This window comes from Athene cunicularia (assembly GCF_003259725.1).
Source record: "Athene cunicularia isolate RWA chromosome Z unlocalized genomic scaffold, athCun1 chrZ_part1, whole genome shotgun sequence".
In the NCBI taxonomy this organism is placed as follows: Eukaryota; Metazoa; Chordata; class Aves; order Strigiformes; family Strigidae; genus Athene; species Athene cunicularia.
The window spans coordinates 13,092,408-13,117,070 of NW_020799142.1; the positions used below are offsets into that span (position 1 = coordinate 13,092,408).

Here is a 24,663-nt window from a genome sequence, read left to right on the forward strand (position 1 = left end):
TCACTGGGTCTGAGCTAACCAGGCATTCCTCCAAGCCTTGGAGGCTGTAGGTGAAGACACAAGAGGAATTCCACAGCCAACATTTACAAATGAGTACGTCTTTAATAAAAAGAAATATAACCTCATTTTGTTACTACTTCAGAGATCTGCAGAGCTGTGGAAGAACACACGACTTCAGAAAGAAGCACCAACAGTGCAGTCTCTTCAAACAGGAGTATAAACAGAAAAACGTATGCCTTGGAAACAAGGACTGAAAGCAGAGGTTGTACACATAAGCTGATTTCCACAAGCCTGGAAAGGGAAGACACAGCCATATGATCCTAACTGCAGCCATCAGTAAGTCCATTTTGTCCAGTCATTTCAACTCCTGAGAATTATGTTTTGGTTTCCAGAGTATGAAAAAGCTCATTACACGCTTCATATAAATAATTAAATAAATTACCCTTTTTCATTCAAATCCCTCATAAAAAGCATACGTTACACTGTTTGCCCTCTCTTTTTCAGTGGCTGTTCTCTTCACACCTAGTCTTACTTGCTCAGGTCTCAAAAGTGTCTGAAGCAATAAAACTCGTAAGGCCTAACAATGCAAAACACACATACCTAGTTTTCCTAACATTCCTTTATTCTGTAAGAGAATTCTTGAGCTTGGGTGTGGTGGGGCAGGTGGGGAGATGGAGGAAGGAGGGGTTTTTTAAAGTAAACTACATGTATTCCCAGCACTGTAAATACAGATCAGTGAACAAATGCCTGTACAACACCAATGTTGGGTCATATCTCCAGTCAGTTACCATGGCAGTTAAATTACCTAAACTCATAGCTCATGTCTCCAGCCAAAATAGTGAAACTCATATTTAAGTACTTAATAAACAACATCTTCCCCCAAACCACTGATTTGACCATACGTTTAATTATAATGCTCCAAAAACCAGAATGAACCAAGAGAACTGCATTTAAGTAAATGTACGAAACTACACAATGTGATATAGTTCAAATTTGTCATATCTTTGTTCAAATTTTCCTTCTACACATATATGAAGAATTGTTTAGCACTGGTGTTCTACAACTGAGATGGCTGTCAATACTCAGAAGTGGGTGTGGCAGGACAGTCACAAGTATTCCACACCACCACTCTTCTTAAATATGTATTTATAAATATAGACAGGCAGACACCCACTCACCCCCTCCCCATGTGTCTGTCCACCTATCTTGTGGATAGTTGCCCAAACAGAAAAACTGTAATGGAAGAAAGGAAGGATGTACTTCAGAAGAGAGTCCACTGTTATATTATAATTATCAAAGCCAGGAAAATGTGTTTTGCACAGAAAACATGCTTGTCTTATATTGCTCAAAATAAGAACTTCTCAATGGATAGTTTGGGTAAATACACAGAAGGTAGAAGGGAACACAAAGTATAGTGTTGTTTCCCTTCCTGTAAAACAGGGAAGTCTAGCAAGCAGAAAAATCTTCATTTCATAATATATCACAATGTCAGACCACCTGAAGGCATCAAAACAAACAATGTAAAATTGCCTTGCAGATCTACAACACTGTGACCACTTCTCCAAATTTTTATGAAGCAGATCTACTGAAGAACTCAGAGCAGGAGGAAAAAAAAAAAACCACTCACAAACAAAAGCCCTTGTTCCCTAAACCATTAAAGCCTTGACACAAGTTTACCTTACGGTGAACACTGGTTCACAGTTCAGGGTTCACAGCCAACAGAGGAAAAAGTAGGATCTTCATAGACTGCTTTTGTTTGGTTGATTTTTACTTCCTGAAGGAATAGGAAGGGAAAAGCATCACTCTATAATCAGAAGTTTGTCACTGTAATCATTAAAGGCTCAAAAGTTGGAAGGCATGAGTTGTATTGTTTGTGAAGACTTAATCTACCACCCCAAAAAATTCAGCATTAAAAAAATTGTGTTTAAATTTATGTTTGCTAATTATACACAGATTTGTGATCATATTTTTTTTTTCTCCATGAATCATTTTTAGCATTTATTTCACACCTCCTCTTCCAAGCTTATCTGAAGATCACATCTAAGGATTGGAGATGCTGCAGAACTGGTAGTAAACTCAAAAATGGGTGATTTAAAGTGCAGATATGTTTATTTCAGTGAAGTATAGTCTTCACTCATTCATATACATTAACTGTGACAGTGATAGGAAAAAATATCCACCATAACTACACAAAATGGGACAAAGGAAAATGTTATCTGTTGACTTGCCTATATCCTTAAGGTAGCAAGAACTATACAGACAGGTTTTCCTCTAGGGGTTCAGTGGTGCCAAGGGCTAATTATTCTGTGAAGTCTCAAATCTGTGAGAAAAATCATTTTCTGAATTAAGTACGGTAGTGCATATAAGTATGGTATAACAGCAGTGCTTAACCAGTATGATCAAAAAGAGAGAGATAAGAGTTCACAAAAAGATAGTGTACAGTTTCACAGCAAAATATTTAATATAACCTATGTCAAACTTCAGCTTATATTTCTGCCTTATATCTGTATAACTAGATAGCTATCAGTTCACATAGTCTACCCCATTTAAGACAATGAATGACTTCAAGCAAAGTTTCAGGACTGGTAAGCAAGGCAAAACTGATCAAAGGGTATTACAGCATTTGTTCAAAGGCCAAAATAACCAATTAGGAAAAAAAATCAAAAATAAGCTATTCCATTTTGAAATAGAGAGTTCTCTACTTCCACATACATGTTTCCTCCTTCCCAACTGATCAAACAGTAGACAAAGCATCTACTTCCAGACTTTGATTTAATTATAGCTATGAGCCCTCCAGTATTACAAGTGTGACTGACACTTGCTAAAAGCCAGTTATAACAAGTGGAGAAAGAATACTGTGTAATTAATCAATATTCAGAAAAAAAAAAAAAAAGAGTAGCTAGGGCAAAGCAAAAACCACAATTCTATGAGATCTACACTACAGTACCAGTGGACTGTATCTAGGTGGTGGGTTGACCTTCACTGTCTGCCAGGTGTCCATCAAGCCGCTCTATCACTCTTGATTTTCTCTATCTCCTCCCCTCCCCAAGTGGTGCAGGGCAACAAGGAATGGGGGCTGTGGTCGCTCCATCACACATCTCTGTCGCTCTTTCCACCTCACACTCTTCCATTGCTCCAGTTTGAGTCCCTTCCATGTGGTCACAAGTCCTGTCAGCAAACCTGCTCCAGTGTGGGCTCCTCTCTCCATGGGGCCACAGGTCCTGCCAGGAGCCTGCTCCAGTGCGGTCACAACCTCCTTCAGGCATCCACCTGCTCTGAGTGGGCTCCTCCAGGGGCTGCAAGTGGAGATCTGCTCCACCGCGGACCTCCACGGGCTGCAGGGTCACAGCCTGCCTCACCGGGGGCTGCACCAGGGGCTGCAGGGGAATCTGCCCTGGTGCCTGGAGCAACTCCGCACCCTCCTTCTTCACTGACCTTGGTGTCTGCAGTTGTTCCTCACATATTCTGACTCCCCTCTCCTGGCTGCTGTAGTGCAGCAGTATTTTACGCCTTCTTAAATATATTATCACAGAGGTGCTACTGATATCACTGACTGACTCAGCTTTGGCTAGCAGCAGGTCCATCTTGGAGCCAGCTGGAACTAGCTTCATCTGACATGGGGGCAGCTTCTACCATCTTGTCATAGAAGCCACACCTGTAGCCCTCACTGCTACCAAAACCTTGCCACCTACACCCATCTATAAATGGTGAAACATTTTTAGTGAACAGAATAAAAATCACTGGAAGCAGAAAAGCAAGGCATTGGTTTGAAAGACCATGACCAATGAAAGAAAGCAAGATCAACAGCAAGCTTGGATACATACTAAATATTAACCCAGGAAGCACAGCATTGTCCATTGAAACATCACTCTTTCCTGGAACTCCCTGATGATTCCTGCACACTCCTGTCATCCAAGTACTTGGCAGCCCAATAGTTTCTGCAGATATGCCAGAATCCCATGGCATGTTTTTGTTTAATCATGTCTACCTATGTTTTCCATAAGCATTAAAAAAAGAAAACCCACACAACAAAAAACAACACACAGAGCCCCCTATATATCACATCTTTGAAAATTCTGAGTTTAGGCTTGTTACAAGTAGTTCACAGTAATTTTGTTCCTAATCTGTTAATTTACTCTAAAAGCAACAGTTCCATAGTACCATCAGCTCCTTAAATTTCTTGTCTGATGCTAACAGGGCAGGACTACTCTAAGCTGGTGAAAGCACTTTCTACCCCCTTAAGACTTTCAAAGGATCCTTACCAGTTACATCACCAGCAGAGTGGAAAACGAAATCACCCAAAAGATGTTTATACAGAAAGGCACAAACAACCAGACACAAAAATATCAGGTCAGGTTCTTTTTAGCCCATTCCTCTATTTACAAACAAGTTCAGAATTATGGACCAGAGGATGTACAAATACAGGAAAGAGAAAGATTGTGTTGGGGAGCACATAGTCCAGCATACAACCTGACAAATACAAGAAGGCTTATTTGGCCAACTGACAGAAGGCCCAACACGCTCCTGTTGAAATAAATAATTATTTTTAAAAAATTGTTACTTATTAAGAATCTTATTTAATACACTAAAAAACGCCTAAATCCTAAGAATTGATTACTTCCTCTAAGTTAAAAAATCAGTAGGAAATGAAGCTTATTATTCTGGACATAAAAACACGAAGTAGTCTGTCTTCAGAGATGTTAAGGGTTTTTCTCTTCCTAACGCAGCAACACACACCACAGAAGATACCAAGACACAGGCTGTTGGGCTTGCTGATGAAAGACACTGTATTGTATAGTGACAACACTAGTCCTCATGAATTTGGGGAAACTATAAGCATCTTAGTACATTAAGGAACACAAAACATCCTGTGCTCTTACAGTAAAGCAAAACCACAATTATCCTTCATTCTTTAACCCCAGAAAATACTTGACACCCCTTGCTCATCAGCAAACCATGTAAAAAATCTGATTTCTTCACATAGCAAGGGGGACACTAAGGGTTGGTTCAGGCTTCCCCTAAAATCAATCCAGTGTTCTTGGAAGGAAATAGCAAGGTCTTAATTTAACAGACAGCAGCCAGCACCTTGGAAATGCTAGCTTGGAAGTTTGTTTCTCTGCAATCCTTCTTCTTGTTCTCTTTAGGAGAGAAAAGTATGGTTCAAATATGATGGTCACTGAATCATACTGTGAAGAGACTGACTCTTTGTATGTGGCAATGGCATTCTCTGGTTGAAGTGTCAAAGCCTCACTTGGTGACAACACCAGATTAAGGTATTTTCCTCCTCCCTCTCATACAAGCTATTTCTTTCTGTCTCTTCCAGAAAAAGAGATTTTTTTCAAAACTGGATTGTTTATGTCATTCATTTCTCTGAACGAGACTGGCAAACATTCAGGTCAGCACCAATGAACTGCAGTGCTGCAATCTGGAGGAGGGAACAAGCAGTAGGAAATAAGAGATTTTGGAGCCATTTCACCATTTTAAGGTGAAACTATAGTCTGAGCCTATCCACTCCTGATAAGAAAACAATGCTCAACTGCATTCATGGCTGCATGTCCTCATGCTGGCAGGGAACACCAAAAAAGCACACTGTACTTGCTCACATACAGCATTCAGAGCAAAAGAATGAAAAGGCATTACTCATGATACAACAATGGTGAATGGTAACAACAGGAGGAGGAACGTATTAGTGGATACAGTAAATAACTACCAATTGTTAAATGCAAAAATATGAAGGATGCTTGCTACATTTTTTGAGAACAAAGAGGGCAGAAATCAGTTTTGCTTTTACTGATTCAACAGCTGCTAGGATATAAGCAAAACCAGTGATACTCTACTCCTAGTTTGCTGAAATACATAACTCAAAGCTTTTCTTCAGGTTAACTACTTTCCAAACTATCAATATCTCTATATATTTTAAAAAACAAAACCCAAGAAAAGACAAAGAAACAAAACCACCCACCCATCTCCAAGGGCTAGGGCAGCAAGATAACTTCATGTAACTGCCATGAAGAACAATGTCAGGTGTGAATTCTGGAGACATATGCTTAAATTATCTGTTTCTTGTATTCTATGAAATCCTAACTAGATTTCAATTTATTTTGTTTTGCTTTAAAATACTCAGAAATCCTTTACGCAACTAAGATCTGAGGTTTTTATCAAACTATTTTACAAAAACCTCTAGTTTGTTATAGTGGTGTTGATATCAATGATATCTTCTTGGTTAAACAGCAGCATTCTCCCACTTTACTGAAACTAGAGACTATCTAACCAAATATTGTTGCAACAGCAATTTTCCAACTTAGAGCTTTAACTACACTGCCTATGCTAAAACAAACCTGAAGAGTTATGATGACATGTAAAACTCACCCTAAGTATATAAAAATAAGTATTTGGAATATTTATTTCTATTAATTTCTGTAACTGTAAAAAAGCAGCAATACAACAAAGCAGTCAATACTTGGCCTTATCATGCCAAAACCTTAACAATGATAAAACCAGACTGCCTTTGTGAAAACAAAACAACAGAAGTATTTAAAGATGAGAAAAGATGCAAAAAACCTCTTGGCACATACCTACATAACAAATTACTCCAAGTACAGCCTTTAACTGAAATGCAGTAAAATTCAATATTGTTATAAACCTAGACCGAGGCATCAGTAAGGCACAGGTATATCAGTGTACAGATCTGTCATTTAAGGTAAGATTCATTACAGAAACATCTTTGGGAAAAAAAAAAAAAAAAAAAAGAGCACAGAGAGTTAGTTATAGATTACAGTAAAATTAAATTTAAAAACGTTCAAATACCTAAACAGATGTAATTTGCCTTTTTTTATATATTTATATTGACTTTTCATATTAACACTACGTAATAACTACACAGTAACACAAACACACACAGAGTCACTAAACACCTGCAGCCCAGGTAGCTGCAACTTAGTTCTCACACATTTCCTTTTGCTCTTTTTCTGAAGCAGCCCTAGAAACTAACTTCCACTTGGACATCCAATCTATCCAAGCAAGTGCCACTGTAACACTTCATCTGAAGAATGCTGTCTAATTGTATAGTATTAACAATGCTGCCGAGATTAGCATTAGATCTGATCTTCACTTCTGATGTTCAACTTGATTGCATATTCTTTGGGTATATATTTGTAGTGTCACTAAGAAAACATTAAGAGGAATAAATTGATTTTCAAAACTACAGTGCTTGAGTCTCACCCATTTCTCCTCCTCAAATCAAAAAAAGCCATATAGATACAAGAATATCTACTAGGACAAACTGAAGTTTGAAGTAAACTGCAAGAGTCCCTCAAACCTTCATGAAATATTCAAAAAACTGAGCTTTTAGAAAAGCCATGACATATTATTTTAACAGTGATGTTTTCAAATGGCTAAAGAATTCCTTTACATTATGGAACTGACATGTTTGGGGTTTTGTGTTTGTCACTTTTAAGTTAATACATAGCCAGGAACATGAAATATTTTTCTAATAGAACACTGAACTCCATCCCTCACTAGCCACCATATCCCTTTTAAAGAAAAGGCCCCCATGCAGTAGAAATAATCACAGCTACTGTACGGCTAGTCATCATAGCTATTTGGTACAGCTAGTTGTACCAAGCTACTTCAGAACTGCTTTGCTTTCAGAATCCACTAATTTCTACACTAAATAACTCCATTTTCTTTCATTGTTGCTGTGAAAAAGATCCATGGAAACAAACAGGACAAGTTCCTGACTTTCTATACAAAGAAAACAATGAAAAGTAAATACACAGAGCAACCAGACTAAGAGATGGTAAGCCTCTGGAAGTGGTATAAAACCATATTAAACCGCTTATGCTTCGGGTTTAGTCCTTTGAGGGATTATGTCTGGATCTACTGTATGAGTAAATGCTGTGTATCACATACTGTCAACATCTATTAAAGCAGAAGGGAAGAGATACTGTCTTAATTCCTGCAGTTACAACATAGTCAGATGAACCATAGGGGAAGTGAAGCATAGGGGAAGTGAAGAGAAGAGGCATTCCCCTATGAAGCATAGGGGAAGTGAAGGGAAGAGGTATTCCTAGTCATTTGCCCATAGGAAGAAACAAACCTTACGGAGCAGTAAGCACAGCTGAAACAGTACAGCAACAGCACCGTTTTGTAGCTTAGCAGAGAATGCCAAAACACAGAGCCTACAGCCTTGTAGACTACACAAAAGGCTGGAAAATGTGAGCATGTGCACATTCTTCTATCTTCTTAAGTATATGTTGTTTGTAGCAATGCCACATAAAATATACAGAAGATTTGTATGTTTTAAATTGATATTTTTATAGTAAGTCTCAAAATTACAGTCACTGAAGTGTCAATATCTACTAGCATTTCCGCAGTCTGAGCAGCACTATTAATAAAATCAACCAGATGCAAGCTACTGTCGTATGTTGTCGGGTTGGGGTTTTTTTTATGGGTGGGTATGCAATAACAACTCTTTCATAGAAATTCATAGAGATGTTCTAAAGACAAAAATGTTCTATTGGGCATTCTTCTTATTCATGAGAAATACTCCCCTCTAGAAATCCTTACAATATGAGGCAAAAGCAACTTAGTGCCATCTGCACTGGCATCATTTAATAAACAAAAAAAGATTATTCTGAACATGTGTTGCTTTTCCATATAGCTCTGAACAGAAAATTGAACTTTGTTTCTTAATACTTTTCATGTTCTTAGGTATGCTCTCTAGCTAAAGAATGATAATACACCAGTAAATTAGAAATGATATGATGTGTTGTTTGCCTAGGCTTTAGATCAGCAAACGAGAAAGGACAGTAAGAGGACCAACAAGCATTCAAAGCATTTTTTTAAGCATCTTTTATCCAAGTTTTTAATAAATATGATGATCTTTCTTAAGAACTAAAAAAAATTTATTTAAAAAAGCAGTGTAAAATGCTAAAGCTTCACAAGTCAAAACATTTGATAATGGACTCTGAGCTTTCAATCAGAATTATTTTCCTTGCAACTTAAGTTTCCTATATATTCCCTTTTCTATATATGCACACAATTACATGTAAATTCATGTCATTCACTTGGCTCTTCAACATATATTTATAACAAAAAAAAAGCCTTAAGAATAACATGAGAAATTATGCAGAATAAAATTAGAAGTGCTTTGGAGGTGATTATTACAACTTATGAATAGAGAGAGGATTTCTAGTTTAATGTACTGTGCAGTTGATCCAGAGGAAAGAAAAATAATGTACTTACCACTGTGTTACTTTCTTCTCCCTGCTGCTTCTTCCCTGAGCTTTCAAAGCCAACATTCTGTTCAAGACAAAGGTAAACATTTTAGTCAACCCTATCCCTGCTAGATAAGAACAAACTGATATTTTATTGTATTGGATATTTATTTTGCTTTCAGAGTTTTGGTTTTCTTTTCTAAAAAGAAAAGCTGTACATGTGTGTGAGCAGTAGTTTGAAGGTTTCAAGGAACTTGAAAGACTTCCAAGACAGTAAAAATTACATATATATTTGGGGGGGGATTATTTTGTGTGTATAAGATAGTACAAAATATTGCTTTATATCTTATTTTAATTTTTATTTTAGAGCATTCTGTCTACAAATTGATTTCATTTCTATTCCATTTTTAATTGCTGTATTAAATTATTAAATCTGTTACATTAGATCTCTTGCACACAATTTTGAAGAAAGTTAAGAAATTAATGCATCAGAAGTTAACAAAACATTAAAAGAGCACACTTCTATATCATTAACTTTAAGAGTATTTCAGAAAGTTGCAACACAATAAGGCATATCAGATCACTGACACTATCTTCACTGAAGTAGAACAATTATGAACAAAAACGATCAGGGTATTCAACTGAATACAACTACGTTCAAAATTAGTGGCTGAACCTGCGGAAAGAATAAATTTTGCCTCCAACAAACACAGAAGTTTAACACATCCTCAGAGGAATTAAGTGTCACTATGGCCAGACAGATCATCCGAGCATGAAGTCATGTAGAAAAGCTAAAAAGCTGAGTCAGGCAGAGTATAATCTGTCAAATTTTTAGTACCTAGGAAAAAAACCTTAAACTGGAGGGAGCACAGGTAATAGCTTCATTCAAAGGATTTACCTATAATGGAACTGTATTTCATTCCTTTTCAATAAAAAAACAGAATCAACCCATTATAAAATGATCACAAATGTGTCCTCAAAAAAATCCTGAAACCTATTTAAAATCAAAATTGTTCCAGTGACGTGCGGAATCACACTCCACAATCTGATGGATTGTAAAGTAGGTATGTTTATTCAGCGCTGGGCACACAGGGGATAGCTCCTCCTATTGTGTGCACCCGTTATAGCATTGTTACCTTGCTTTTATAGAGTAAATGATTACATATTCATAATATTTTGCAATACGCCTATACATATGCATTACCTATCCCTGCTTCGTATTTAAATTAGCATTTCCATAGTCTCCTCCCAGCTGAGTCTGCACAGTGTCTTCTGGTGGTGGTCGTGGGGGTCTTTGGGGATGAAGTCACGCTCCTCTTCCTCCCGTCCGATTGTAACCCCAGCGTTTCGCGCAAGCTCAGTTGTTCGTTGGCCATTATCTAAACCGCAGACCTAGCTCTAACTGGTTTTGTGCTATCTATATATTTCAGGACGTCCCGTTATACATACCATCTGCAAGGCAAGGACTCCCTATCTTGACTATTCTTGATTTATTATATTGTTCATTATCCACTCATCCTGCAAGGCAAGGACTCCTTATTTTAACTACTCACTTTTACCTCATCCTACTTAGCTTGTGCCTTGCATCACCAGGAGGAATGAAAGTTCCCTGGTTTGGGATAAGAAACAAATAGCAATACAATCACAGAACAATGACCTCTTTCAGAAGCCACAACTGCCACAGCAGGATGGCACTATAACCAACTCTCACATGTTACATGTCCTTTTCCTCACTTAGGAGTCACTGGTGCCAGCTTCTGCATCCATATCAAGTGGACTCCAATGCACTATACTGCAGAAATCTGTACATTTATTCTCTGTAGAAGGACAACCAGGGCATGCAAATAGCAAGGGGAAAAATAACATAGGTGAAAGTAAGGCACCTTTCAAGGTTCCTGCTGAAAAAAGAAGTCTCTTATCAGTTTAGTCAGCCTCAGAAACATAGAAAAGCAGCACTTAAGACAAAAAGATGAAGACAGATAGCAAAACTCAAATCAGATTCTGAAACCTGAGGTCTTAGGAGAGAGTCTGTCAAACTGCCATGGCTGCATGCTTCTTTCCTTTCCTGTAGTGCTTTGCTCCTACTGAAAAACTAATCTTTACAAAAGCTATTCAGAGACACTACACAGAATCTCCCAAACAGAATTGCAGGTTTGCAATAGCTCTGTTAGGAGAAGCAGATAATTCAGGATAATTAAGAGAATACAATAGCGAAAAGCTGGATCAGACAGTGGGACAGTCAGGTGACTGCGTCAAAGAAAAAGGCATAAGGTCAAGACTTCGCAGGCAAAGAGTTCAGGCTACAAAAATGCTCAAAGAAACAGCTAGCCTCATAATCATCACAAAAAACAATAAACAAAAAGGGATTGATTACTCTTGCACCATTTCCTGACACCTGTTCAACTGCCTCTGCTGAAATGCCCAGAAGAATAAAATCAAGTGGTAGAAAGCGATTACCAAATCATGAACTGTTTGCAGACTTCCAAACCAAGCACAAGGAACTCATGTGATACCAACCATCCAGAGGAAATCATACAGCAAGTGGGATGTGTGTGCATGGAGGAATACAAACCACCACCTGGATACTTCGAGTCATTCTGCTTTGGAGATTAAGCAGCTATACACTGAACAAAAGACAGCAGTTACAGACTCCGACAAGAACAATTAACTCACTACAACGGATATTACCTTAATGTCACTTGAAACTGTCAGGTTGAGTCAGATAGCCTTAAGCCTGCATTAGAAGAAAACACCTAAGAGTGTGCTGTAACTACAGGTACTGTTGAGTCTCCAAAAGCAGGAACCCTCCAGGCTTCCACACATTCACATCGCCAGGTCCACTTCGCAAGAAAGCGCAAACTCTCAAAGAAAATAGAACAGGGTATTCAGAGAAGCCCAAGGTAAGCACACATGAGGACCCTGACTAGCTCAGATCACCACTTTCCTACCTGTTTGGCAGAAATGGTAACAGGTGCTTTAGATGACTAGTGGTAAACTACCCTCAAGATAAAAATACCTAATGAAATCTTATTTAACCCTGCTCTAGCACATGATATCAACCACAATGGACTGAGTCTTGGTATTTCTCAGGTTCCTACAACCAATAAGGCACAGCGGAAGAGCCCTAGCACTCAGCTTAAAGTACTGGGAGATTACTTGGGGGAACTAGCATGTGTGTTCATCTATGTTCTTCTGTAACATTCTGTAATCTGAACGACAAATGCAAGTCGTAAATTTGTTGTTGTTATTGCACCATAATTTTCCGATCTTTTTTACTATCTCACCAATACCTAACAGGAAGTAAAACTAAAGGCTATGATCTCAATAAATGCATTCAAAATTGTTGTGCTGGGTTTGTGTGATGGGGATTTTGGTAGTGGGGGAGGGGGCTACAGCAGTGGCCCCCTGTGAAAAGCTTCTCAAAAGCTCCCCTGGCTCCAAGTCAGACCTGGCTATGGCCAAGGCCAAGATAATTAGCAATGAAGACTGCATCTGTGTGATAACATATTTAAGAAGGGAAACCTGTGAAGGCATTGTGAGACTTATGAGGAGGCATTACAAGAAGGACACCTGTGCAAACACCCCTATGCAAGCACCGAGGTCAGTGGAAGGAAGGTGGAGGAAGAGGAGGAGGTACACTGTATCCTGGGGTGAGACAGCAGTGGTACAGCCCTCCCTGCGACCCATGGTGGAGCAGAGATTTGCCTGTAGCCTGTGGAGGACCCCAGGGACTCTCTGGGAAGAAGCAGCCCTTGCTGTTGCAGTTCTGTGCTGGGAGGACTGCAACATGTGGAAGTGAACCACGCTGGAAAGATGCATCCCGTGGGAGGGACTCACAGTGGAGAGTGTTTGTAGAAGACTGTCTCCTGTGAGAGGGATGCCATGTGTGATTCCTGCCCCTGCCACCCTTGCCTTGCAGGAAAAGTGGTGTACTGACTACACCCCCCATGCCCTGTCCCACACCACTGGTGAAGGAGGTAGAGAAAAAACTGAGCCCAGGAAGAAGGGAGGGTGGCGGGAGGCATTTTTAAGATGTAGTAATACTCCTCATGGTCCTACTCTGTCTGTTAAGTAGTGGTGTTGTTGTTAGTGTTTGGAATTAAAGGGATGTCTTTTTCTTCCCCTAACAAACCTGTCTTTTGCCTGTGACCATAATGGGTGAGCCATTCCTCTCTGTTCTTATCTTCATTCTTGAGCCTTTTGATTAATTTTTCTTCTTCACAGCACTGGGGTAGAAAGGGTGAGTGATGTTCAGTTGCTCTCCAGGCTCAAACCATGACAATCATGCTCAAATCATGCTTAACAAATCTGATCATCTTCTACAACTGACTAACCTGCTCGGTTGATGTGGGGTGAGCTGTGGGCATTGTCTCCCTGGATTTCTCCAAGGCTTTTGGTACAGTTCCCCACAGCCTCCTTCCTCCTAGAGAAACTGATGCGTTATGGTCTAGCCAAGTGGTCTGTGCAGTGGATGGGGAACTGGCTGACAGGCCGCACCCGGAGGGTGGTGGGAAACAGCTCCTTCTCAAACTGGCAACCTGTCACAAGTGGGGTACCTCAGGGATCGATCTTGGGCCCAGTGCTGTTTAATATCTTCTAAGTGATCTGGATGATGGGATCAAGTGTACCCTGATGAAGTCTGCTGATGATACCAAACTGAGTGGGGAAGTGGACACTTCAGAAGGGATGTGCTTGGATAGGCTGGAAGAGTGGACCTTATGAACCTTATGAAGTTCAACAAGGACAAGCACACCTGGGAAAACATAATCCAGGAGTGCAGCTCAGACTAGGATCTACCTGGCTGGAGAGCAGCTCTCTGGAAAGGGACCTGGGGTCCTGGTGGACAACAAGCTCAACATGAGTGAATGGTGTGCTGCTGTGGCAAAGAAAGCCAACAGGATGCTGGATTGCATCAACAAAAGCATCACCAGCAGACATAAAGAGTTCATTATCCCACACTATTCAGTGCTTGTCAGGCCACACCTGGAATACTGTGTTCAGTTCTGGTCCCCGCTATACAAAAAAGATGTGGACAGGCTGGAGAGGGTCCAGAGAAGGGCCACAAAGATGATCAAAGAACTGCAAAGCCTGCCATGTGGAAAGGCTGAGAGAATTGGGTTTGTTCAGCCTTGAGAAGGGGAGGCTTAGGGGAGACATTATCACCATGTTTCACTATTTAACAAGTGACTACAAAGAACATGGAGACTCCATTTTCACAGGAATCACATGGAAAAGACAAGGAGTAATGGGTAGAAGTTATTCCTGGGGAGATTCCTATTGGACAAGAAAATTTTTCATAATGAAAACAATTAGCCATTATAATAATCTCCCTGGAGAAGTGGTGGATTCCCCAACATGACATTTTTAAGATTCAGCTGGACAGAGTGCTGGGCCATCTTGTCTAGACCATGCTTTTGCCAAGAAAGGTTGGACCAGATGATCTTTGAGGTCCCTTCCAACCTAGTATTCTATGATTAATAAAGTTTTACTGTTCATGGTTACTGGCAAGATTTTCACTCAATCACAACCTCCTACACAGTGAGAAATGTGTGCCTTACAATGAGCTAGATTTGAAAAAAGAATTACATATGACCTTGATTGAAGAAAGAAAAGATAAAGACAGCTGGCAAAATATTTATCTCTATCCTTTTGAAATCAAACAGACATTTCACACAAAGTAGGAAGGTCTGCAGACCACATCTTAGTTAATCTGGGGAAAAAGCTGGGGCAAGAGGGGAGGACCAGGGAGACCCAAAGGATTCAGAAACCATTCTCAAGAAAGAGTACATCTTGTTTTTCCTGGAAGCAGACGCAGTCACCATGTCTTATTATTTCTTGTGTGTCTGAATCAAAGCCAGATATTTATAGAGTGAAGCAAAGAAACAATTTCTGTTGCATGGATTCTCATTGACAAAAACCTGACAAGGTTCAAAAGCAGCACTATCTTTCTGCTGGTCTTGGGTGGATTAGCGTAAGATGTGAATTATGATATATTATTTTAAGCAGCACGAGACCAGCCTACTTAATGACTTGTTACATTCTAGTACCAAGTCACAGCTGCTGACAACCAGAATCCTTCAACAGAGGAAGACAACAGCCAATGGCACGTTCTCAGTGAGCACACAAAAGATCCACATTTGCTTCCAGCATGCTCTAAAATAACCTTCATTTGGCAACATTGTTGGTATTCTGCAAGAGATGTGCAGTTGGGAAGTGTTCCGCCAAGGGATATGAGTATGCTTATCAACAACAATGGAACGGAAAAGGCACTTTTATAGGTCCCTGACTAGCTAACTTAATATTAAAATATAATTTGTATAGCAAGAGTTTGATTGTCTTGCCAGAATATCTACAGTTCTATTACAGGTATTTCTAATTATCTTAAAACTGAATGGAATGCCTAAAGGCTAGCAAAACAAAACTACCTTCATTATTTAAAATACTGTAACAGCATTTTTGGACAAGACAGTTAAGTAAACACATTCATACCTGCACATGTGCAGATAAATCAGATCACTGGAATTTTACTGTTAATTGCTTTCCCTTAGGGAAGCTGGTGAAAGAAAGGTCTTCAAGGCATAAATGACGATTGCAAATTTAACCTCAATTTTTAAAAATAAATTATTTCTGAATTATTTCTCTCACCTGTGTGAATATAGCTGCCAAAACTCTTACTGTATAAGTGTTCTGAGTGTGGTTTTACAACAAAATAAACATACTTAGATTTAGAAAAATTGCCTGGGCTTCAAAATCCCCCTTTATAGTAGTGTAATTAGTGCAGAGATTACCAATATGGCTGAGTTTGATCTCACTAGTGAAAAATTGCTATAACACATGTGCACCAGGTGGGAGGAGTTTCTCAACTCTTAAAACTGCAAGGAATCATTTATGAATCAAGATGACTGTTTCTCAAATCATAAACCTCAGCATGTATGCTCAGAAAAGCTCTTCTATAATAAGAATTAAAAACAGCACTGCTATTAAGCATAAACAATTATATGTACAACAGCATCAGAAGGCCAAGCTGTTGTAGATAAGTAACCATACTGTGACTTTTAATAACCTTTAAACCCAGTATTCCCCCTAAAAGCAGCAATATAGAGTGCTGTTTTCCACTGTTTGCCCCACGTAATCAGACATGAAGAATGACAGAGGTTGGAAGGGACCTACCTCACCAGGTCATATGGTCTTACCCACCAACAACACTATTGCATTAGGGCCAACTTCAACATTAGATCCAAAGTCAAAAGCTAGTTTTGAGTTAAGGTCAATGTCACTATGTACAAAAGGAAACAGGTCTCTTCGCTTACATGGAAATGTTTCCAGGGGGGAAGGTTGGGATTTAGTGCTTTTTGTGAACCATCATGATAGATGCTTCTGTGCCTCCACTGTAGCAAAATTACCTAGTCAATGTAATTACTATTTGAGATTTTTCAAGTCTTGCTAAGCAGCTGAATAATCACACATTGATTCATTCAATCACTCATGAATTCATGATATACAATGCTTCATTTCACAGTAATTCCAGTATCCTTTCCTACCATGAAAATAAAAGCACCAGGAAAATCCCTTTATAGAACGAAGATGGCTTATACTGATGGACTGAAACAAAATTAGAGAAATCACTATTTAACTGGAAATTATTTCTACTTTACAGGAGGTAACAAATACACTCAAAGTCGATCCAGTGTTCACAGACTCGCAAATGATTGATTTCCGTAAAACAAGGTTGCTTTGCGGAACAATAAATGTAAGGAGGATTAATTTCTTACTATACACTGTTGCTAATAGTTTTGCTTAAGGCTGTTCACTAGCTCTGTCAGTGTGATGCCACTGCATCAGCTAAAATAACCAGAGATCAATCCAGAAATGAAAACATGGAAAATAGAGACATGACACTAGTTTTATACTTGAAACTTAATGCTAAAAATTAAGAATTTTAGGAAGCTTTAAAACTAAGTATTTGAAATATTAATATATCTGGCATCCTTAAACACTCTATTCACTTAATATAGGGGCTTTTAATGCAAAATAAATAGGTTTAGGGATCTATTTTCATATCAATTTGTTTCTTGTCTCTGAAGTACACAATACAGCAGTAAACAAGAAACAAATCATGCACAATAGAAAACTACCTAAGGTCTTCAATCAAGGAGACATGGCTTCCTGGATCATTTACCTTGACCTCACAGACCGTACTTAGGGACAACCAAACGATCAGTTCTCAGAACAGCAACAGTCTGCACCCCAGGCACTGTCACACTTACTTTCCTCTACCTGATATTTGTGCTAACTCACTGACTAGAAGTGAGTAGCTGTGCCAAGCTACACAATGAGGTCTAGTTAAGCCTGAGGAAGCTTTATTTTTAGTGGTAACACAAAGAAACCAACTTGACTCAATTTAGGAATTAAAAAGTAAAAGAAAACAAACCCCATCCTTTGTAAGTTATGACAACTCTCACCCAAGCTTCAGCATTTCAAAGATTTCCACTGCTGCCACAGAACTGACAACTTTAGAGAGGACTGGATGTACCTATGTCACATCAGGAGGCCAATTAGCACTACAAGTAATGTTACATGAGCACTTCTGATAACAAGAGAGGCTGAAAATCCATGAGAAAACTATTTAGATCTGGTGACCTCAGCATTTGCTCCTATGTGACCCACTTCCTTTTCACCCTTTTTTGTCCCCTCTCCATTCTTCAGAGTTTCCCCATCAGTACACGGATCTTAAGACAGTGACAGCTCCAAATGGTCAGAGCTTTTTCAGGCCTATTATTGTTAGCAACAGCAAATGTGGTCAGATCTCAGCCTTCTTTTACAGCAGCACAAGAGACACTGATGATGGGAAGGAAAGTGAATGTGGGAAATTTGGGGGAAAAAAAATTAAACCAGACAATAAGAATATTTAGAAGACAATACACCAATTTAATCGTTAGTAAAATTTGTAATTAAAAAACATGAAAGTGAGTCATATACACACATTAAATTACAACAGAATGTATACCGCCCTTTCTCAAAAGGACACATTTGGTCTAAATTTAATAGGTGGTTAACTTATAAGATGCTATTATGACCCTTATCTCTTTTTCCCTACTGTCACTCATTACATAAACCATTTTCCCTCCTCTACTTCATCACACCCACATCTTTTATTAGATATTGAACTTTAGGGAGGGACATACCTAATTTTATTTGCACAGTACTTCAGAAATAAGTCACCATGTCTTATAGGGACCACAGGCATGTATAAAATGTCAGTGACACACAACACCCACACTTCTGTGAGCAAGGAGTGACTGGCTAAATATTGTATTAAGTAGTTGCTGATTCACTAACACAGATAACCTGTTAACTACTTAGTATGAGGAAGATAGAAGTGATCTAGACACTAAACTGAGTATGACTACCGAGTATGACAGAAAGCCAGGGAATAAGAACTGTTGGCAAAGATTTTGAGCACAATATTTAACTGAATAATGAATTTTCCAATGCAACTTGTGAAATTTAAAGAAGTCCCAGGATGAGTCATACATCTGAATGACCCCAAGATTGTCACAGAATGTGCACTGCTGTCTGAATGACCTGAGATCCAAGTCCTCTTGGATGACATTTAAGTATAGGTTTCCAACACCCCAGATAAACCACCTATTGCTTATATCCCATTAATAAGAACAATAAAGGTGGTATGTTTCTCTCCATTTAAAACCTAGGCAAACAGATATACTCTCAATATGCCTCCTGTATCAGGCAGACACTTTGTCAGTTATACCACAGTCTATGTACAAAATTGGATCCTAGACCTGTTTCAGATTATTAAAATGTAGAAGGCTGTGGATACACACTGCAGCAGAAATCCAGGTATAGACAGAATTCAGACTGCAAATTTTACAGATTCTGTGAATGTGGCACTCTAAATGCATGAATTTGTCTTGTGCCTGTGGTCTTTTATTGCTACTGGCTACTTCAAGAGATTTTGCAACAGTCTGAGCTGCTAATCAGCTGAAGCTTTATATTTTAAATTTATCAAATTATGCATAAAATACAAAATTGTTAGACTAATAGCCACCTTGTGGTTGGAAGATAGGTTAGAAAATAAGTATTAGGAACTCAATTAATCTTTTACATTTCCCATATTTCAGAAACACAATTTAATAGCTTAATGGAGATTTCAAATTAAAATTGTTTCATAAATAGCAGAAACCAACAGCAAACAGTTGCTATAATTGTATATGTAATTATAGTTCTCACTCTACCAGCCAAGTCTTTGTCAGGGTATGTGAATTCCTGAGTTCCCCTTCCTTCCAGGGCAGAGGTGAGTAGTGCTAGTCAAGCTACACTTAAATCTATTTTGACTCACTGTTTTCCCCCCACATGTGCACAGGCATAACTTTCCAATTACCAATTGCTATTATAAACCTTTTACTTCCTTCTGCATTTATTTTGTTCCTCACTGCTTTACCAAGTGGAATTAGTAGATGTCACTGACCAGTCTGATTACAGATACAATTAGATATCGAAGAACTTGCTTGTGAAACTGCTAAACGTTCAAAGCTTCAAATAAATTTAACCTCAGCTGTGCTCTTAACAGAGTGATACAAAAAATATTACAGTTATTGCTTGTTTGGATGGGTTTAAAGAAAAAAAGGTTTGTCAGAGACTTTTTACAGCTTCAACCACCAATTATTGTGCACACCAATTCACTGTCATAACAGTGTATCATTAACTCACTTCATACACACATTATGATGATGAATTCTTAAATGTCAGTGTTCTCTATAAACACTAACAAAGGAAGACACCAGGAGGAATAATATACTTCTATATTCAAAGCAGAAATTAGATAGTGGAGCAGGAACAAACACACATTTTTTAAAAAGCACTGATTAGTAGGGATATACTCTCAAGACCAGTACTGAAACTTTTTAGTAAACTGTGAGTAAATGAATAAGTATCTTACTGGAAGTTGAAGTTTTCTGTCTGAATAGATACTAAATTCATTAACTAACCACAACAGCTACTGATTGTGACTAAACATGTACAACAAACCAAAATGTATTTTTACTCCATTATACTTCACACAGGCACGCGCCATCTGCCACTGAGTTATGATCCATTTCTCCGTGACATTATCACATTACTCTGGAAAAGACTAATGCTGCTTCTTAATCTCATGGTTCGAGCCAATTTCTAAATACTAAACCTTGGCTTGCTATCAGATCTCCTCACTAACCTGCCTGAGAATCAACGAGGAAGGAGAAGATTGTCACTTTTTACCGTATAATTTAAAGCTACCAAAATCTCTAATGTAAACTAATTTACACGCTGCAAATACTATTCTAGAATAAGTGATTTATTTCATGGATGGAACGCAGCTATAAAATCCCTCTGGATTTTTACTACGTAACAAGATAACAATTCTCTTCTAACACACATACAATCCTAGACCACAAGCCACTAAAAGGCAAACTAAAAGGCAAAAAACTAAAAGGCAAACAGTTCAGACAATAAAGATTTTTGTAATTTGAAATCACAGTGCTCCAAGATAATTAATCCGCAGTTCACAAGAAAATTAAGGAAATTAATATGCTGGATTCAAGTGATTGGAAATAGTTAGTTTCTTCTGTCTAAAAAAACCCCTCTGCAGATTGAACTTGAAGTAACCAATGCACAGATAGCTTCTGAATCTAAAAAACAGACACATAATTGTTATTTCAAACCCTGGGTAGAAGATGACAGTGACTGGAAAAGAACAGGATGTGAGTTTGCTATGAGGCTATATGAGGGATGTGTTTTGTCTCAATTCTTCATGGCTTTTTATTAAACTTAATTGAAACTAACACAGTGTAAGTGTAACATGCAGAAACCACTGTTTATATGTAGTCTGCAAATCACCAGTAGGTTTCTCCTGGTTCCCAATTTCTCATTCTTTGAAGGGTCATCTTGAAGAAATACACTGCCTGGAGGAATGTGCCATTCACATATCGGTAGAAGTGCTACTAAACTGCGTGCCCTAAAATGCATTTTGTAGATTATATTCACATATCTTAAAAAAATCTTTCTTACCACAGTTGCCCATTTCAGTTCACAGTATCTTCCAATAATATGTGAAATGATTATTAGATCTGACAGCCAAACAATGGAGGTTTTTTTGGGTTTAGATACAGCTCCATTCTCACTTCTAAGTGAAGAAGAAACAATTGGACGTGAGCTTTAAAACCAACCTGACATCAGTTTAATCTAAACTAAAATCAGCTCTTTTGAATCTTCCAGATGTTCTCCAACAAGCCAAAATAAGATCTGGACAAAACAATTAAGTCTGTATTTAAAGCTTTCATAGCAATAAAACAAATCACCTGCTTACTTGCAGATTACTTTATTCTAAATTCTTAAGAGAAACTGACATTTATTAAACCACATTAGATGATATCCCTTTGCAATATTCTATCTAGCAGTAAGACACTGCAACAACAACAACAACAAAAATCAACCTTTTCCAACAGGTTCATTTTTAACATTTCAGTCATCTTTAACAGGTGAAAAAACACTATAAATTTTTTGTAGTACTGAAAAATCTCAGTAGTAAAGATAAGGAATGAGGTTAATGAAATAATTCCATTTTCCATACTAGCTTTCATTTTAATACCATTATGGGATCAGAGCTGAGACAGACTGATCATGTCATGGACAAAATCATCCAACACAGTTTTAATGCATGCGCTTTATGACAAAATGCAGAGTCCAGTTTTCCCATAGAACTACACAAATCTAGAAAAAAATACGCATTTTAACAGTTATCTCATGTTCACACCAATAAGAGACTGGACTGAGAGTAAATTCTAAGAGTATGATCTATAAAATTTGAGACCAGAATAAGCACTAGCAGTTAGACAGCTGTAGTGCTATTAGAACTCCAGTTGAAAGAACATTCTCAACAGCTTCAATTAGACCTGGCAGAGCAGTATTTAAACCCAAAACAGAAAACACTGAGACAGAGCTTAATCAATTTATCTAACACCCATTAGTTAAGACTAATAAATCTTAAACTTAAATCCTGCTAGATATAAAAATGCATGGGTAATCACTCCCTACAGAAACCATATCTCTATGTTCAATCTGTTATTCTTTGCTTTGAATGCACATGTAAAGAAAACTACAGCTGACATCTTCAAAATCTTCAAAATGAGGGAGATTTAAAAGAGAAGCCTTTACTCTCAGTCAAAATTTTCTCACTTAAAGAGGTATGGGAATAAAAAGTAGAGTAAGGAAAGTAATCTAAAAAATGGAAAAGAAAAACTTGGATTGCTAACATCTCCTCTCCGTCCAAGGTTTCTCAGACACCTAGTCTGCTCTACACGTGATCCTTCCAATGAAGAAGTCCTCAGTGAAGGTGAGAGCCCCTAAATAGCCATCTCTCTTGCTTTCTAATCCCTTCCATTGTGATTTCTTGTGCTGTTGGTTAGATCATTCCTCTCCATTCTTCTGCTTCTTTCCTCTTTTTCAGTATGCTCTTTCCCATCCCAAGCTGCTTCCCCCACCCTTCTAACAATACATTATCCCTAACACTCTTCCATCTCACAGGAAAGCTCCAGGTGATGAGCACCTCTGGGGATTGCCTACTTAAATTCAGTGCATATAAAACCAGAACTTACTGTCAACCATCATCAGTTCTTATCAGGTGCTTTCATTACTTCTGTGGAAATCAGCAATATCCTGTCAATTACTCTGACCTACAAGTCTCCTCAGTTGTTTCTCCCTGGAGTTCCAGTAGTCGCACTCCCTCTCTGCCCCAAACATCCAAACCAAAACCTTAACCAAACTCGCATCACTTAACCATAAAAATAACTTCTAGGACACTGACTGTGTTGCTGGTTTAAGCACCCCTACTTTGTCAGGGTAGGCAGCGGGTCTGCTGAACGCCTGACAGAACCAATGGAGTTCGACCTTGGCCAGATGGCCCCGTACTCTTGAGGCGCCTATGGGCAGCAGGAAGACATACCACACAAGAACAGAGTAAGCTAGGACAGGGAACATTTGCTGCAAGAGATATGAAACTGCTGACCACAGACAAGAAACTATGTGAATTATGTTCAGAAGTAATATCCAATCCTATACCGTTGCTATGGGTTTAAGCAATTGTGTTAGAGTTTGCAGTAGCTGTAAAAGATATATAAAGTAAGTAGAGAACAATAAAGTGCTTCTTTTGCCTCTGACTTGATTGATTGTCGCTTGACCATCTCTACCATGACAATTGGTGACCCCAACGTGACACAAGTAGAACATAGGGGATTTTATGTGAGCTGCAGGGCAAAGTGCAGCGGAGACGGAGACTGGTGAAGCTGAGAGCAGAGGGGATTCTGCCTGGTCCGGACCTGACATTTTGACACCTGGATGCAATGTGAGCCAATGGGAAAAACTTCTTAAGACATAATATGGGGCAGCAACTAACTAAAGAGCCTGAAAAAGATGTTAATATGGAGTAAGATGCAAGGCCTTGAAGCTAACGTAACTACAGCATTTAGTGTGACTGTGTGGCAGAGAATAGGCAAAAAGCTATGGGATGAAGTTTCAAAAGAACAAAAGGAAGCATGTGAGCTAGCAACTACATGGTGCTTGCTAACTGAGACGCTGAAGGAGTGGAAAAAGGAATACGACATTGAAGGAAAGTAAGAATCTGCTCCTGCCTCTAGTTCATCTGGTCCTGGGCTCAGTTATGGTGATCCCACACTGTCTGTAGTGGCAGGACGAAAACCACTGAAGAGAAAAAGCAGGAGACGTTTTCATCCACCTCCAACACCCCCAGTGCTGGTACAGGAAGACCCTGGAGGGGTTTTTCCCTCGCAGGATTCTGATATACCAAGCATCGTGCCATCAGCTCCTTTAGAGGAACCAGCAGTATGCAGTCCAACAGGGACGCTGAGGGCAGTGAACCCAACACTAAAGGACTTATTGACAGTTTGCAAGCATTGAATCTGGCTGATAAACAGACAGAACAAAAAGCTACGCCATGGACATTCCCTCCAGCCACTGTGACTGTCCTTCCCAGGTCCCTGGAGCAGTTTTTGGAGGGTGTTCGTAAATATGCAGCTGAGAGTGGTAACTGGGACCTAGTAGAACAAATCACACCTGGCTCTTCCCTCCTGTCTCCCTGTCGTTCAGACCAACCACAAAAACAGGCTTTCCTTCTTTTTAAAGCTGCTCCTGGCACTAATCAGCATGATGACCTTAACCCAATTAGTTGGAAAGTCATAAAAGATCTCCAGAACAAAACACAGAAATCTGGAGTAAATTCACCAGAGGTGATGCAACTGATCCGTATGATCAGCACAGACTTGCTATGTCCTTATGATATCACCCATCTGTCACAAGTATTATTCCAGCCTGTTCAATTGCAGGTATTTTTTCACAATTGGAGGCAGTTGGCCAGAACCACTGCAATGGCTAA

General features: G+C 38.9%; 1 protein-coding gene and 1 long non-coding RNA gene across 13 annotated transcripts in view; one reads left to right on the forward strand and one right to left on the reverse strand.

Annotated features, from left to right (window-relative positions):
- ERBIN (erbb2 interacting protein) overlaps nucleotides 1-24,663 on the reverse strand; it is a 127,699-nt gene that overhangs the window by 69,038 nt on the left and 33,998 nt on the right. For all 12 annotated transcript variants that reach the window (XM_026865475.1, XM_026865469.1, XM_026865466.1 and 9 more), the window contains one exon: nucleotides 9,247-9,303. The gene's annotated coding sequence lies outside the window, so the exon portion shown is untranslated. The remainder of the gene's footprint in view (nucleotides 1-9,246; nucleotides 9,304-24,663) is intronic.
- LOC113489598 lies at nucleotides 3,216-24,056 on the forward strand. Its single transcript, XR_003400062.1, has 3 exons — nucleotides 3,216-3,488; nucleotides 10,082-10,090; nucleotides 24,046-24,056. It is a non-coding gene; the product is annotated as an uncharacterized LOC113489598 (long non-coding RNA).